Source organism: Caretta caretta, chromosome 1, assembly GCF_965140235.1.
Source record: "Caretta caretta isolate rCarCar2 chromosome 1, rCarCar1.hap1, whole genome shotgun sequence".
Taxonomy (NCBI): domain Eukaryota; kingdom Metazoa; phylum Chordata; order Testudines; family Cheloniidae; genus Caretta; species Caretta caretta.
The window spans coordinates 303299464-303317300 of NC_134206.1; the positions used below are offsets into that span (position 1 = coordinate 303299464).

The 17837-nt window shown below is 46.6% G+C and overlaps 1 protein-coding gene across 2 annotated transcripts in view; it reads right to left on the reverse strand.

Moving 5' to 3' along the window:
* IMMP2L (inner mitochondrial membrane peptidase subunit 2) overlaps positions 1–16868 on the reverse strand; it is an 835235-nt gene extending 818367 nt beyond the window's left edge. Inside the window, exon 1 of one of the 2 annotated variants that reach the window (XM_048836071.2) lies at positions 16021–16246. The gene's annotated coding sequence lies outside the window, so the exon portion shown is untranslated. Of the gene's footprint in view, positions 1–16020; positions 16247–16450 lie in introns of those variants that run through there. The other variant, XM_048836070.2, reaches the window with a different exon arrangement.
* Between the last annotated feature and the right edge of the window lie 969 nt (positions 16869–17837).

The following is a 17837-nucleotide window of genomic DNA, read 5'->3' on the forward strand; positions in this document are numbered from 1 at the left end:
CTTCTACCATACCAATTTATCTAATGGCACGTGTGCGGGGCACGATGCTGATACAGAATAATTCAGGAATACTGCTCTGTATTAATGTATGAGTACTGTGTGTGACTGGCTTATGGGAATGTTTACTGTATAATAATACGGGGTTATTTTACTGCATGCGTTAGCTTAGTTTAACAACAGGGCTATCAGGAAACAAGCAGGAACACAACACGATGGGTTCAGATAAAACACCTCCTAGTAAATGGGTCAGAAGGTTAAGAAATAATACCTGGGCTTCCAGCTGTGAAAATACAACTTTTTGGTTCCAACCCAAAGTTACACAGCTGTTTTGCCAATGCTGGGAGTGGACTTGATACTGTCAAAAAGTAAGTTGATGGGGCAAAAGGGACAAGAGCAGCTGTCAATGAGCTACTCACAAGGGGCAGAGTAACACATGCAGGCCCTGCGGAGTGGGTCTGAAGCAGCTGGGCCTTCCTAAGCTTTCAGGGGATGGTAAACCTCAGGTAAAATAGTCATGAGCATACACTGTTTAATTGTTTTTAAATCCTTTTCTGTGTTCTTACTGCTAAGATTGAACAACACTTTTTTTAAAAGAAAGCTACCTGGTCACTGTATTAACTCCTGATCACAGCTCCCAGAGGGAGGTCTTGCAAGTACCAAGCCCAGCTGGTTCTGCTGGGAAAATCACAGTTGGTACACAGGACGCTATAGCAGGAGACCAAGTCTCTTCTAGATGGAATCCCATGATTCTCCCAAAGATAGGTTAAGGCTATAGGCCTAACACCTGACAGGAGGTGCATTTAGAAGCACCAGAGAGGGATTCAAGGTGCAGCTAGCCCTGAAATTGTTTCAGCAGAATTCTTAAAGTCCATCTATGGAACATTATAAACATTCACTGGTGCAGCAAACAGAAGTCACCAGCCACCTTAAGAACTCAATATGGTCTAATCCAGGGGTCGGCAACCTTTTAGAAGTGGTGTGCTGAGTCTTCATTTATTCACTTTAAGGTTTCACGTGCCAATACTACATTTTAACGTTTTTTAGAAGGTCTCTCTCTATAAGTCTATATATTATATAACTAAACTATTGTTGTATGTAAACAAGGTTTTCAAAATGTTTAAGAAGCTTCATTTAAAATTAAATTAAAATGCTGATCTTACACCGCCAGCCCGCTGCTGGCCTGGGGTTCCATTCACCCAGGCCAGCAGTGGGCTGAGCGGGGCCTGCAGCCAGGACCCCAGCTGGCAAGGGGCCAGCAGCTAGAACCCCAGACCGGCAGCCAGAACCCCAGACCGGCAACGGGCTGAGCAGGCCTGGTGGCCGAGACCCCAGACCAGCAGTGGGCTGAGCAGCTCAGCCCGCTACCGGTCTGGGGTTCCATCTGCTGGCTCCCGGCTGCTGGCCCCGCTCAGCCCGCTGCCAGTCTGGGGTCCCGGCCCTGTCCGCATAGAGTAGGTTCCTACTTTCTCCCTGGTTCTGGCTCATTCTCGTCCTCTCTCTGCACTGAGATGAGTGTGGGAGTGCACTGAGAACAAGGCTGGGGGTGAAGGAGCAGGTTGGGGTGCAAGGTCTGGCCAGGAGCTAGAACGGGGGAGGGGGCTCAGGGTTGGGGCAGGAGGTTTGGGTGTAGAGCGCTTACCTGGGCAGCTCCCATTTGGTGCAAGGGGTGCAGGTGAGAATGTCGGTGTGTGTGTGCAGGAGCTCCCATTTGGTACTCAGGGTGGGGGTGGGGATGTGGATGTGGGGGTGGAAGAGTCAGGGCACGGGGTGGGGGGGGGGGCTGGGTATGTGGGGGGGTGCCGGAGTCAGGGCCAGGGCGTGTGGGGGTCAGGGCAGAGGGCTGGGGTGTGTGTGTGCAGGAGCTCCCATTTGGTGCTCAGGGTGGGAATAAGGGGGGTGCAGGAGTCAGGGCAGGGGGCTCGGAGTGTGTGAGGAGGGTGCAGGAGACAGGCGGGGGGTGCCGGGTATGTGGGGGTGTGTGTGCCAGAGTCAGGGCTGGGGTTGTGGGGGGTGCAGGGATCAGGGCACAGGGCTAGGGTGTGAGGGGGGGTGCAGGGGTGAGGGCAGAGGGCTGTGGAGTATGGGGGGTTCAGGGTCAGGGCAGAGGGCTGTGGAGTATGGACTGGGGTCGTGGGGGTGTTCCCAGTCCCCTGCCCTGAGTGGCTCACGGCAGGGGGGCTGGAGGGGATATGCCGATTCCACCCCCTTCCCCAACATTGCCGGAGCAGAGAAAGCGAGCGCGCTGCGGCTCCACTTTTCCCTCTCCCCTCAGTAGCCGTCAGCTGATCAGCCGCAGGGAGGGAGAGGAGGAGGGGCAGGAACCCAGCACACTGGGGGAAGAGGCGGGGAGGGGGAAGCTTGCCTGCCCTGCAAGGAGAGAGCAGTGGGCGGGGGCGGAAAAGAGTGGGCCAGGCAGGATTTTTAATTGCACACTGCTGTCCCCAGCAGACTGCCATTAAAAATTGGCATGCGTGCCATAGGTTGCTGACCCCCGGTCTAATCTCACAAAGAAAAAACTTTTACCTTTTTTTACCTTGTGGTTCTGACTTCCCAATATCCTGACCCAGCCAATTCTTGACTCCTGTCTCATGAATGCAGACTCTGGCTCTAACCAGTAGGTCTCGCTGCCCACAAACTGGTTGTGGCAGTGTGCCTAAGTTGATGAAACTTAGGCGTTCCCTATAATGGTATGTCTACACTGCAATTCAAATCCCACAGCTGGCCCACACCAGCTAACTCTGGCTTGTAGGACTCAGGCTAAGGGGCTATTTAGTTGCCGTATAGATGTTCAGACTTCGGCTGGAGCCCGGGCCCTTTGAGGTGGGAGGGTCCCAGAGCTCAGGCTGCGGTCTCAGGCCCAACAACACCACTACATAAACAGCCCCATAAACAGCGAAAACCATAAACAGCCCTGTAATGATGCATGACTCACCCCTGGGGTGCCTCCTGATGGCTGTCTGCAAATTAGCTAGTTTTCCAGCTCCGGAGCACCCTCTGCAGGCCAATGTCGTCGCCGCTGCTGGCCCCCGTGTCCCTTCCGGACCCCGGTGCTGCTTTGTCTGGGGGTTCTGCCCCAGCAGTACCCCCCTCAGCCTCTGGGTCTCCCCTCCCCAGGGAACCGCCAACCCCCTAATCCCACCTTGCCTCAGTGCCTACTGCCAATCATTTAGCCCCCGCTCACTGGGGCCGACTGCAGCATGTAATGGCCACTCATCTTTGGCGGGGCGGGAAGGGGGAGGGTGTAGGACCTGCTGCCTCTGCCTAGCCCCGGGCTGCCCCAGAACCTGGTTTAGGCTCCACACAAGGCCCTGCAGCCTGGGGGGTTGTCAGGCTGGAGCTCCCCAGCCCCTCTTGCCTTTCTCCCAGGTCCCTGCTCAGCTCCCAGACAGTCAGGTCCTTCCCTCTCAAAAGCTAGAGAGAGTGTCTTAAGCTTCGCTCACTGGCCTTTTATAGGGCCAGCTACAACCTAATTGGGGAGTGGCCCCAGCTGTGGCTGCCTTTCCAATCAGCCTTTGCTTCTCATTCTCCAGGGGAAGCCCTTTCCCAGGCTGGTTTTAACCCTTTCTGGTCTGCAGCAAGCCCCTTAACCAGAGTCAGTTGCCATGGGCCAGCTGCAGATGTCTAACGGCAGTGTAGACATATCCATAGAGAACTGAGCTCTAAGCCTACTTCTGTTAGAAAGGATCTTGTGCAACCACTCAGTTATGCCTTCTGTAAAAAGAGATGAAGCTGATACTTGCCTTCCTCCTAGAGGAAGAGCATGAAGCCTTACTCAATAATAAGGGCTATAATAGTTCTGTGCACTTTAACACCAGTCAGCAGAAGAGGTTAATCTAAAACTCATGGGGTGAAATCTTGGTCCTATTACCAAAACTCCCACTGACTACACTCATAATTTGACTCCCAGAGAGTGCACTTTCTCCTGGGCCATTTTGATAAGAAGATGAGCAGAGAGCACAGCAGCCAACCAGCCACCATTTTGTCTCTGTCTAAAGGTTCTGTTTGGCTGCTTCAGAACAATGCAGAAGGCTCAGTGGACCATGATGGTATGTTCCATGCAATTGAAACGTTCACAAAATTAAGGCATAAGCCTTTGTATGTTCTACTGTGCACTTGCAAATAGTGATTTTTATAGTTTGTAACAACCAAATTTGGACATAGACTTTCCTGAGAACAAATTTAGGCAAATCCAAAACAAAACAAAAGCCAAATAGTGAATACTTCCCATTTACCTTTGCTTAAATAAAAATATGTAAATATTCGTGAAGCATCAATAATACTTGTTAAAAAGAAAATGAAAGACTGCCAACTCAAAACATGGAAATCTCTGAATCAGACTTTTCCAGCACATTTTGCAAGAAGGAACAAATCTTCACATAACGTGAGAGGGATAGGAAGTTTCTGAATTCTCCTGGGTTTATGGACAATTAATATTTGAGAATATTAAAGCAAGCCTCTCTCCTGTGCAAGTGGCCTACAGGGATCAATGTGTATGACAATTTAATGACTTAGTAAATGTTGTTACATTTATTTTAAAAATTGTACCAAAGGAAGAAAACAATGAATGACGCTTAAGTTAGATCATCACAGAATATCAGGGTTGGAAGGGACCTCAGGAGGTCATCTACTCCAACCCCCTGCTCAAAGCAGGACCAATCCCCAGCTAAATCATCCCAGCCAAGGCTTTGTCAAGCCTGACCTTAAAAACCTCAAAGGAAGGAGATTCCACCACCTCCCTAGGTAACGCATTCCAGTGCTTCACCACCTTCCGAGTGAAAAAGTTTTTCCGAATATCCAACCTAAACCTCCCCCACTGCAACTTGAGATCATTACTCCTCGTTCTGTCATCTGCTACCACTCAGAACAGTCTAGATCCATCCTCTTTGGTACCCCCTTTCACGTAGTTGAAAGCAGTTATCAAATCCCCCCCTCATTCTTCTCTTCTGCAGACTAAACAATCCCAGTTCCCTCAGCCTCTCCTCATAAGTCATGTGTTCCAGTCCCCGAATCATTTTTGTTGCCCTCCGCTGGACGCTTTCCAATTTTTCCACATCCTTCTTGCAGCATGGGGCCCAAAACTGGACACAGTACTCCAGATGAGGCCTTACCAATGTTAAATAGAGGGGAACAATCACGTCCCTCGATCTGCTCACTATGCCCCTACTTATACATCCCAAAATGCCGTTAGCCTTCTTGACAACAAGGGCACACTGTTGACTCATATCCAGCTTCTCGTCCACTGTAACCCTTAGGTCCTTTTCTGCAGAACTGCTGCCGAGCCATTCGGTCCCTAGTCTGTAGTGGTGCATGGGATTCTTCTGTCCTAAGTGCAGAACTCTGCACTTGTCCTTGTTAAACCTCATCAGATTTCTTTTGGCCCAATCCTCTAATTTGTCTAGGTCCTTCTGTATCCTATCCCTACCCTCCAGCGTATCTACCTCTCCTCCCAGTTTAGTGTCATCTGCAAACTTGCTGAGGGTGCAATCCACGCCATCCTCTATCATTAATGAAAATATTGAACAAAACCGGCCCCAGGGAACTCCACTTGATACCGACTGCCAACTAGGCATGGAGCCATTGATCACTATACATTGAGCCTGACGATCTAGCCAGTCCATTCATTCAGTCCATACTTCTTTAACAGGGTATGCCAAGTTAGATGGCACTTTCCATTTGCAGAGCATTTACAAAAATTAACTAGTCCTCCCAGAATCTCTGTAAAGAAGGAGTTTGGGCTTTTAAAATTTTTATCAACATTTCACAAGGGATAAACTTGAGGAATATACAAGACCAAAGACAGAATCAGAATAAAGTCACTAAAACATATTTTTCATGCACCTCGCAACAAGATATCAAGGTACAAATTATTACTGTACATTATTTGCTAATGATGCCAAATTGACTGTCATAATATGGAACTCAGTGTTTCTACAGATTAGTTTCTTAAGTCATACGATTGTATCAAATTTTGATTTTTTTTTTAAATATTTCCTTTACCGTGACTTATTAATTTTATCCTTGAACATTAGCGGGCACTATGAGATTGCAATAGCAACCGCAGTGCATTCTGCATAGCGGTATTTGCTGCCATATTGATTTTGAATCTGACATTCATGGCAAGACGCATGCTTTGCCAGTTGCCATATCCATTTCTTGACACTGAAGGATAAATGTACCTTGCTCAAGCCTAATAATTAGTAGTAAATATTCTTTGGGAAAGGTATGATACTAACTTTGGAGAAAAACACATAAGAGAATTAAAGTGTCCAGAAGTTATGTTCCTGACATTAGAAGGAAGGCAAGAGCAAAGCGCTGTTGTTATTTTTCATTTGTAAATATGTTAGATGGACGGCAAGCACTACTTTCACAAAGCAAAAGATACATTATCCTACTTCATAACATGGGAGACGCCATATTCTCCTTCATATTGAAGGATCAAAACAACAGATCAGTGAGATGCCAGTTAGAAGTATTTGATCTCTTTGGTTCAGATGGCAGAATATTGTGCATTTTTTTGTGGAAATATATATAACTGTTAGAACCACACAATTTTCCAAATATTTTAGATCCTCTAACGTGTATGCCAATCTATTCAAATTGACTATATTTTCCTCAACTGATGGCACAGTCTTTTTTTTTTTAAATAAACAAATTGTAAAACAAAGAAATACATGTCTGTACATCCAAGAATATTTACTCTGCAATGACTGAAATGAAGCTGTTTGATAACTAATTAACAGGAAGGTTTCATTGTTCAATTTATCTAATCATTATAATTCCTAGTACGTATCCCATGGAAATATATATTATCAATTAATTTAGTTCTTGTAGCTTTTAGAAAATTGACCTTCACATTTTGATAAATTTATCTTCAATACAAAGGAAGCAATTGCTTAGAAACTGAAGACTCATCAGTTCCTGCCAAGTTTTCAAAACTTGGGGGGTGGGGGAGGGGTAGAATCCAAACAGCCTCTATAAACATCAGTTAGTAGGGAAATGTAGTTTTCAGACATTAATTAGAATTGTCACTATGCTTAATAGGTCCTGAATGAACTCATAATGCAATGGTGTCTGACATACTTTTTAAGATGAAAACCCACTGCTGAACCAAAGGCAAATTAGGAGATATGGGTATTTCAGAAACCATTTGAAACCTCTTGCACATGAACCCCAGGGTCCTCACCAAACATCCCAAATCAAAATTCCAATTATGCTCAGAACAAAGGAATACTCTGTAGCTAGTTACTAGTTTTATCATTAAAAGACAATTTGACTATGAAGAGTTTATCTTTTTTCATAACTGTTCATATACTGCACAATGCTTAACAGAGCTGGATATTTCTCACTTCTGTATACACTATGTATACAGTATACAATAATTTCTCCAACAGAATATTGTAAATTTCTTTAAATAACCACATAAAATTATGCAAAATGACTGAACATTTAAAAATTGAGTAAAATAACTTAAAAGACTGAAAATCTGATCATAATGGTAGTAGTTATGTTGTTTAGTTTTAAAGAATTACAGATGTTGGATGCAGGCTGGAGCAGCAAAGATAATTCCAAAGCCTCTCATATCAATCATTCTGCTAATTTATTCTGAAAATCCCTGTGAGGTTTCTTCTCATCTTATTTTGCAAGTCTCTTTTATTCAAAGTCTAATTTAGGGGTCTCAAACTCAATTTACTTTAGGGCCAGTGCCAGTCCTCAAATCCTCCCAGGGGGCCAATAATGTCACTAAAGATGGTGTTCAGAAAAGAAACAGTTTATACTGTATTTTTTATTTGGAATTTCTTAGAAATACTAAAACTGTTATACAACTTTATACAATTATTCACCTGCCAGAGAGTTTTTAGTGTTTGCCAGACACCTGACAACACTTCAGTTCTGTCACTTTGTTGATGTTTGGCCTCAGTGACTGAACAGTTAAAGCTTCAGGATTGCTGCAAGGTGTGCATCAGACAGTTGTGTTCAATATTTTGACTTGTTTATATTCATTGTGGAAAAAAGTTTCTCACAAATGTAAGTACTGGCAAACAAGGACATGATTTTTCTGAAGGTTATGCAAAGATTTGGGAAAGATGGTGGTAGCTCTCTGAAGAACTTGGTGACATCCTTGGTTTCTCTGAACTTAATCTTTAAAGATCTGTTGCACTGCATATCAATGAGTTCCATTTGTAAATCACATGGTGCTGTTTTCACATCAACAGAAAATGGATTAGCAAACATAGCAAAGCTTTCTTCGTGCTTTCTGACATCTGCAAACTGCTGATCAAATTCTTGTAAAAGCAGGTCAAGCTTAGTAGTGTATTCAGAACCACTGAACTGTATTTCAGAGTCGAGCTCTTCCACAAGTGACTTGCATACTGGGAAATGAGTGAGAGTCCCCCGAGAAATCTGATTTTTCCACAATTTTAGTTTAGTTGTGAATGCTCTCACATCATCATACACTGCTGTCCCCAGCTGGCCCGGACCTTGCAGCTTCAGGTTTAGCATATTCATCTCTTGTTATGTCAACAAAGAAAGCAAGATCTGTCATCCATTTGTGATCTTCAAATTGTGGTACAGGCATTTTAATTTCTTCCATGAATCTTTTCACCTCTGTTTTTAATTCAAAGAATCTCTTTAAAGTAGAACCCCTGCTTAGCCAGCGCACCTCAGTGAAGCAGAGCAAATCACTGCATTTAGATTCAATTTCTTCCAAGAAAGCACAAAACTGTCTGTGCTGCAAGCAACTTGAGCAAATGTAATTCACACATTTCGCAACAACTGACATGACATTGTCAAACTTCAAAGATTTACTGCATAGTGCTTGTTGGTGAAGGATGCAGTGTAATGCTATTTGTTGCTCATCATTTTGCTCAGCCATCTTTCTTTGTACTAGTGCCACCAATCTGTCTTTTTGACCAATGATTGCTGGGGCCTCGTCAGGGGTCAAGCCTGCTAACAAGTGCCATGGCAGACCATATTGTGCCAGTGCTTCTGTGAGGCAGTGAAAAATTTTACTGGCCATTGTTCTACCACACATTGTTGGCAAGCTGAGCAATTCTTCAGTTACTGCAACGTTTTCATCAACGCCTCTCACAAATATGGCAAGCTGCACACTGTCAACAAAACCGGTACTCTCATTAATTGAGATTGAATATGCGTGGAAAGCTGTGCTTTTCTCGAGGAGCTGCCCATCAATATCTTTAGAGAGCTCAAGAATATGCTCTGCTACTTGTATTTGGAGATAGGAGAGATTTTTTTAGCAATATCAGCCTATTGGGATATACAATCTCACTGACTTTAAGAAAGAACTGTTTAATAAATTCACCATCAGTAAATGGCTTCCCACACTTAGCAATCATTTCACTCATGACCTAGCTTGCCAAAACTGCTGACTCTCTTTTCTCGCCTTCTGAAAAAGCCGCTGCTGCTTTGCTAATTCTTTTTTCAATTGTAAGACCATCTTCTCTCTCTCTTCTCCCTGATATTTATCATATTGCTCTGCATGTTTCGTTGTGTAATGTCGTTTGATACTGTAGTCTTTTAAAACAGCAACTTTGTTTTTGCAGATCAGGCATGAGGCAGTCTGTACTCAATGACAAAGTAATCAACAGTCCACTTATCTTGGAATTGGCCGTGTCCGTCGTCAATTTTCCTTTTTTTAGGTTGAGATATCTCTCTGTAAGGCTGTTTACAAGCAGAGTGTGTGTGTGTGAGAGAGAGACAGACACGGGGGGGGAGGGTATTATTATTCATGGGTCAGCAGGGGAACTGAGGCCTTGCCCAAGGTCACACAAGACATCACTGGCAAAGGCAACGCCAAGAATAGAAACCTGGTCTCTCAGTGACCACCAAGCACCATCCTACCATAAGGCAGCTCATGCTCCACTTTCCACACTACATGCTCTGCTGACAGAAGGACCTTGCTGGGCTGAGCCTCCTTGGGCACAAAAGCGGCTGAGGAGGAGGCACAGTCATGGTCTGCCCACTGGTCAGATGCAGGGGGCGAGAAGCATGGCTACTATCCTAATGAGATGGGGCAGTGGGTGGTTCTGACCCTCCCTGTGTGTTTGGGATTATGCTCCCATCAGGTTCAGTGCCCTCTGGTGCTCCTGGTAAGATGGCCCTCTCCTACACAACCTACCAACATTACATGGGACACTGGGTAAAAAAGTAAATAAAGGGCCCCATTTCATTACACAGACCTACAGCGCCAACAGCTAGAAAGAACCTAATTCCTCTCTTCTTATCTTCACCTTATCTTATCCCATTGGCCACGGAGTTAGTGCTCGGGGAGGGGGAACGGAGGCAGCATGCCCCCTTGAGCTATCATTGGAGCCTCACAAGTCACGCCACCTCCCAGCCTGTTTCCCACCCTTTCCCCTCGCTCCCTTGGCCTCATGCCACCACAGCTGACTCTGCCCAGCAACTAATGATGCTGCCTCCATGGTCGACTCCGCCCGGCAACTAGTGATGGTATCTCTGTCCCTCTCCCCCAGCCAATGAGAGCTGCAAGGGGCGGAGCCTGCAGCAGACAGAGCCAGCAGCATGGCTGCATGGGTCCCTCCTCTACGGCTGTGCCAGCAACAGCAGGGATAGGGAACCGCTTGCAGGGAGCTGAGCTGCCCGAGGTGAATGGCCCCCAGGGCACAGACCTCAAAAGTTTTATGAATGACACATTGACAAGTGCAACCCCTAGGAGGGTCCTAGGAGCAGCAGGATGGAGCAACATTGTCGGGAGGGGCATGTGAATCTCTCCTGCCCACTCCCGTCCCACCTCGGCTGGCAGCCATGAGGGTCGCATGAAAGAACTTTTTTAAAAAGTTTCTCCACACAGACTTTGCTGACAGCTTGTGCCACACACTCTCAAAGAAACTGCAGAACCACCTGATCAACATCCTATATAGCAAACACGGAAAGATTAAGAATAAGCTCTGGATACTCTCATAACAAAACAACCTTCCACACAAACTTCCTCCTGGCTGGATTTTACTAAAACTAGACAAGCCATTTACAACACACACTTTGATTCTCTACAAAAGAAAAAGGACACAAAACTATCTAAACTACTACATGCCACAAGGGGCCAAAACAGTGGTTCCCTTAACCCACCCAGCAATATTGTTAATCTATCCAACTATACTCTTAGCCCAGCAGAAGAATCTGTCCTATCTCGGGGCCTCTCCTTCTGCCCCTCCACCCCCACGAACATAATACAGTTCTATGGTGACCTAGAATCCTATCTTTGGCATCTCCATCTCAAGGAATATTTCCAACACCTCTGAACAACATACTAACCCACAGAGACCTACCTACCAAGACTACAAAAAGAAGGATTCTGGGTGGACTCCTCCTGAAGGTTGAAACAACAGAGTGGACTTCGACACAGAGTACTTCCACCAAAGTACACGGGCTGAAATTGCGGTAAAGCAGCATCACTTGCTCCATAACCTCAGCCATGCAGAACACAATGCCAGAAACAACTTTGACATCATAATCAAAAAGGCTAACAAAGGAGGTGCTGTTATTACAATGAATAGGTCGGAATATGAACAAGAGGCTGCTAGGCAGCTCTCCAACACCAAATTCTACAAGCCATTACCCTCTGATCCCACTGAGGGTTACCAAAAGAAACTACACCATCTGCTCAAGAAACTTCCTGAAAAAGCACCAAGAACAAATCCGCATAGACACACACCACTAGAACCCCGACCAGCGGTATTCTACCTGGAAATCCTGGTCGCCCCATCATCTCAGGCATTGGCACCCTGACAGCAGGATTGTCTGGCTATGTAGACTCCCTCCTCAGGCCCTACGCTACCAGCACTCCCAGCTATCTTCGAGACACCACTGACTTCCTGAGGAAACTACAATCCATCAATGATCTTCCTGAAAACACCATCCTCGCCACTATGGATGTAAAAGCCCTCTACACCAACATTCCACACAAAGATGGACTACAAGCCGTCAGGAACAGTATCCCCGATAACATCACGGCAAACCTGGTGGTTGAACTTTGTGACTTTGTCCTCACCCATAACTATTTCACATTTGGGGACAATGTATACCTTCAAATCAGCGGCACTGCTATGGGTACCCGCATGGCCCCACTGTATGCCAACATTTTTATGGCTGACTTAGAACAACGCTTCCTCAGCTCTCGTCCCCTAATGCCGCTACTCTACTTGCACTACATTGATGACATCTTCATCATCTGGACCCATGCAAAAGAAGCCCTTGAGGAATCCCACCATGATTTCAACAATTTCCATCCCACCATCAACCTCAGCCTGGACCAGTCCACACAAGAGATCCACTTCCTGGACACTACGGTGCTAATAAGCGATGGTCACATAAACACCACCCTATACCGGAAACCTACTGACCACTATTCCTACCTACATGCCTCCAGCTTTCATCCAGACCACACCACACAATCCATTGTCTATAGCCAAGCTCTACGATACAACCGCATTTGCTCCAACTCCTCAGACAAACACCTACAAGATCTCTGTCAAGCATTCTTACAACTACAATGCCCACCTGCTGAAGTGAAGAAACAGACTGACACAGCCAGAAGAGTATCCAGAAGTCACCTACTACAGGACAGGCCCAACAAAGAAAATAACAGAACGCCACTAGCCGTCACCTTCAGCCCCCAACTAAAACCTTTCCAACGCATCATCAAGGAGCTAAAACCTATTCTGAAGGACGACCCATCACTCTCACAGATCTTGGGAGACAGGCCAGTCCTTGCTTACAGACAGCCCCCCAAGCTGAAGCAAATACTCACCAGCAACCACACACCACACAACAAAAACAGTAACCCAGGAACCTATCCTTGCAACAAAGCCCGTTGCCAACTGTGTCCACATATCTATTCAGGGGACACCATCATAGGGCCTAATCACATCAGCCACACTATCAGAGGCTCGTTCACCTGCACATCTACCAATGTGATATATGCCATCATGTGCCAGCAATGCCCTGTACATTGGCCAAACTGGACAGTCTCTATGTAAAAGAATAAATGGACACAAATCAGACGTCAAGAATTATAACATTCAAAAACCAGCCGGAGAACACTTCAATCCTTTGGTCACTCGATTACAGACCTCAAAGTGGCAATTCTTCAACAAAAAGACTTCAAAAACAGGCTCCAACGAGAGACTGCTGAATTGCAATTAATTTGCAAACTGAACACTTTAACTTTGGCTTGAATAGAGACTGGGAGTGGATGGGTCATTTACACAAAGTAAAACTATTTCCCCATATTTATTCCCCCCTCCCCCACTGTTCCTCACACATTCTTGTCAACTGCTAGAAATGGCGCACCTTGATTATCACTACAAAATGTTATTTCCCTCCCCCGCTCTCCTGCTGGTAATAGCTCACCTTACCTGATCACTCTCATTACAGTGTGTATGGTAACACCCATTGTGTCATGTTCTCTGTGTATATAAAATCTCCCCACTGTATTTTCTACTGCATGCATCCTATGAAGTGAGCTGTAGCTCACAAAAGCTTATGCTCAAATAAATTTGTAAGTCTCTAAAATGCCGCAAGTACTCCTTTTCTTTTTGCGAATACAGACTAACACGGCTGCTACTCTGATTACCGATATATATTACCGATAGGAATATTACCAACCATCTGACCAGGATGGTGATAGTGACTGTGAAATCCTCAAAAAAAATTAGAGAGACTATTAAAATAAAATCAATAATAAGGGAGGATTTCAACTATCCCCATATTGACTGGGTACATGTCACCTCAGGACATGATGCAGAGATAAAGTTTCTTGACACCAGCTAGTCCTGGAACCCACAAGAGGAGAGACAATTCATGATTTAGTCCTAAGTGGAGCACAGGATCTGGTCCAAGAGGTGAATATAGCTGGACTGCTTGGTAACAGTGACCATCATATAATTAAATTTAACATCTGTGTGGTGGGGAAAATACCACAGCAGCCCAACTCTGTAGCACTTAATTTCAGAAAGGGGAACTACACAAAAAAGAGGAGGTTAGTTAAACAGAAATTAAAAGGTACAGCACAAAAGGTGAAATCCCTGCAAGCTGCATGAAAACTTTTTAAAGACTCCATAATAGAGGCTCAACTTAAATGTATATTCCAAATTAAAAAACACAGTAAGAGAACCAAAAAAGTGCCACCATGGCTAAACAACAAAATAAAAGAAGCAGTGAGAGGTAAAAAGGCATCCTTTAAAAAGTGGAAGTTAAATCCTATTGAGGAAAATAGAAAGGGGCATAAACTCAGGCAAATGAAGTGTAAAAATATAATTAGGAAGGCCAAAAAAGGATTTGAAGAACAGTTAGCCAAAGACTCAAAGAGTAATAGCAAAAAAAATTTTAAGTACATCAGAAGCAGGAAGCTTGTTAAAAAACCAGTGGGGCCACTGGATGATCGAGATGCTAAAGGAGCACTCAAGGGTGATAAGGCCATTGCAGAGAAACTAAATGAATTCTTTGCATCCATCTTCACAGCTGAGGATGTGAGAGAGATTCCCAAAACAGAGCCATTCTTTTTAAGTGACAAATCTGACAAACTGTCCCAGATTGAGGTGTCAGAAGAGGAGATTTTGGAACAAACTTATAAACTAAACAGTAATAAATCACTAGGACCAGATGGTATTCACTCAAGAGTTCTGAAGGAACTCAAATGTAAAACTGCATAACTACTAACTGTAGTCTGTAACCTATCATTTAAATCAGCTTTTGTACCAAATGACTGAAGGATAGCTAATTTGACATCAATTTTTAAAAATGGCTCCAAAGGTTATCCCAGCAATTGCAGGCCGGTAAGCCTGACTTTAGTACCAGGGAAACTGGTTGAAACTATAGTAAAAGCCCCTTGTTAAAACATCCCACCATGAAGGCCATTTTTCCAATTAAAATAATGCTATATCTGTATTGTTCCTCCAATAGTGGGTATTGTCACTGCTGCCTCCTCTATCAGTAGCAACTCTTTTGTCAGACGCCTCTGCTCTAATCAATGTGTCTCACTGAACCATAGCAAACAGGGAGCAGAAGGATACCTCAACATGATGACATCTGGTCTCTTACTCACTCTTTCTTCCTTTCCCCTCCAACTTTGGCTTTAAACACTTTCTTTCTCTCTCAAAAAAAATCGAGAGCGAGAGAGAGAGAGAGGAGGGATAGCTCAGTGGTTTGAGCATTGGCCTGCTAAACCCAGGGTTGTGAGTTCAATCCTTGAGGGGGCCATTTAGGGATCTGGGGCAAAAATTTGGGATTGGTCCTGCTTTGAGCAGGGGGTTGGACTAGATGACCTCCTGAGGTCCCTTCCAACCCTGATAGTCTATGATTCTATGATTCTAAGTCAAACACCAAGAAGGAATCTTAACAGGGTAAGTGGCAGAGAAACTCAAAGGATGGGAGGGGTCCTGCTGTGACATAACAGCTACTAGAGACTTGATCCTGTCAGCAATGAGGGGGAGTCAGATTAGTGGCAGAGTTGTTTTTAAATATATAGAACAATTCTGAAGGTCTTCCAGTGTTCTGTACCCTTTAGGATGTATTCTTAAAAATCCCACTTACAGAACTTCCTATGAATTGGCTGTATACTCCAGCAGGCTGAAGCAATACAACATAACTTGCTGGCAGGCAGCAAAGCAGGAGTCGGCCAGCACAAAAAAGACCTCTCAAACAAGAGCAGTGTACCTAAGATCACAGGCAGCACCCCACATGCCACTCTGACCCCTACTGTTTGATACACTGTAGCACCTGTGTTTCTGCCAGCGATAGGATGAGCTGAGTCTCACCCGCGGCAGTCTTATACTTTGCAAGACTCGCCTCCTCCTGAAGGGGTCGCCAGACCAGACAGGCCGCGCTCTCCCAGTGTTCGCGGCAGACTAAACTTTCTAATACGCTGTAGAGGAGAAAGGGACAGTTTTGCTCTGGTTGGGCTGGGTCCTTAAGAAAATGTTCCCGTGGCGTGTACGTGGGAAATCCCATAAAACCATTTGTCAAGACGATTTATTTTCGGGTCACCTTCTAAGCAGGGTTCTCGGGTCGTGACCCTTCCCCGCTGCCGGTGACGTGAACGCGTGACGCTGGAGTTGTTATTTCAAGGCGCCTGCTAGTGCCGAGCGGGTCGGTGGGGCCGTTTGGCTGCAGCCGCTCCCGGGTTTCCGCTGGGGGACAACTGGGAGCGAACGGAGCGAGCACCGCGCCTGGCCAGGGAGCAGCTTTCCTCGGGTTATTACTACAGCCGCAGCGCCACGCACGCCCCGGCCTCCTCCTCCTCCTCCTCTTCCTCTTCTCTTGGGTCCCCCGAATGCACCCAACTCCGCTCCCTCCCCGCCTAGCTAAAGGCCCCTCCCCCACACACAGCGTGCGCGCCGCTAGCGGCCCAGACTGTTCTGATCCCTCCCGGCTGCCGTTGCTTTCCTCCCCCACATCGCCGCGCGCCGCCACTTACCGCAAGTTTTCAGCGCTCCCAGTTTGAACGAGCTATTGACGCGAGCTGCGGGAACGCGCTCGTTACGTGCGCGTAACACGTGTCCTCCAGAGGGGGCTGGGGCCGCGGGGTTGGTGAACCGCCTCGTCTCGGTCACGTGACCAGCAGTGCGGCGCAGGCTCAGCCCCGCGGGGTTGTGGGGGAGGTGGTCGGGTCGCGCGGTCGCTGGAGATGTGCGAGCACGGGGCGAGGTGGAGCAGCCCCTCAGCACAGGGTGCGGCTCGAGGGCAGCCCCCACCTTCAGCCTGGGCAACGGGCCCCAGCTAACTCCGCAACCTGAGGCTTGCCCGCCCCACAGCTCCCCGCAACGGGAAACCTGCTGCAGCCAGCTGGCTCCCGGCCAGGGCCGCCAGCCAAATCATGGCAGCGTAAACGGAGGCTTGTTGATCCTGCCACACGCTTTGGCTCATGCTGCAGCAAACAGGACAGGCCCTAGCACTGCAGCATGCACCTGTGGGGAAAATATTTGTCTACAGTGGCTTTCTCTGACCTTGTCATTCAGTTCCCATAATAGAGTGTTCACGGCCAATGGTGTCCTCCGGTGCCTGTCCCCACACCTGACCGTGCCCTAGCGTGGCCAGCTCGTCAAACAATTCAGGCTTACTATGAAGCAGAATTCAGGGTGGGCGTGTGTGGCAGGGGACCCAGCACGCACAGCCAGAGCTCCCTCTGTTTGCAGGTTACTGAGCTATGAGTGGTGGAGTGAATCACCACTGGCACTGCTCCTTTTCACATTTCAAAAGTATTAACCTTTTTGCAGGTAGCTCACACCAAGCTAGAAGTCTTGGTCTCTTACCAGTAGTAGTATAGGACATCTTTGTTTCAAGTTGTCCCCAATTTTTGAAATATAATAAATAGTGCTTTTCTCCAAGCGCTTGGCAAAGGAATTAAGTATCATCCACGTTTTACCGTTGTGGAAAGGAAGGCACAGATAAGGGAAGTGGGTTGCTGGGAATAAAACCCAGGCAGCAGGGGCATGTGCAAAGGGGTACAAGCAGGGGCATAGCCCCTCCCCCCCATTAGTGGGGGCACAGAACTCTGCTGGAATGGGAGATGACAGCTCCTCCAGCCCTGGGGACATGGGGGAGCGGGAGGAGAGCCGGCTCCTCTGGCCGTGAGGGGGATGGGAACAGAAATTTTCCCTCCAAAAGCAGCCAGATTTTTATTCCTGTGCACACCCCTGCCAGGTAGTGGCAGTACTTGGAATAAAACCCAGGTTTCCAGAGTCCTCATCTAGGGTTCCAAGGGCAGGGGTACGCAAACTACGGCCCAGGGGCCGCATCCGGCCCTCCAGATGTTTTAATCCAGCCCTCAAGCGCCTGCTGGGGAGTGGAGTCCAGGACTTGCC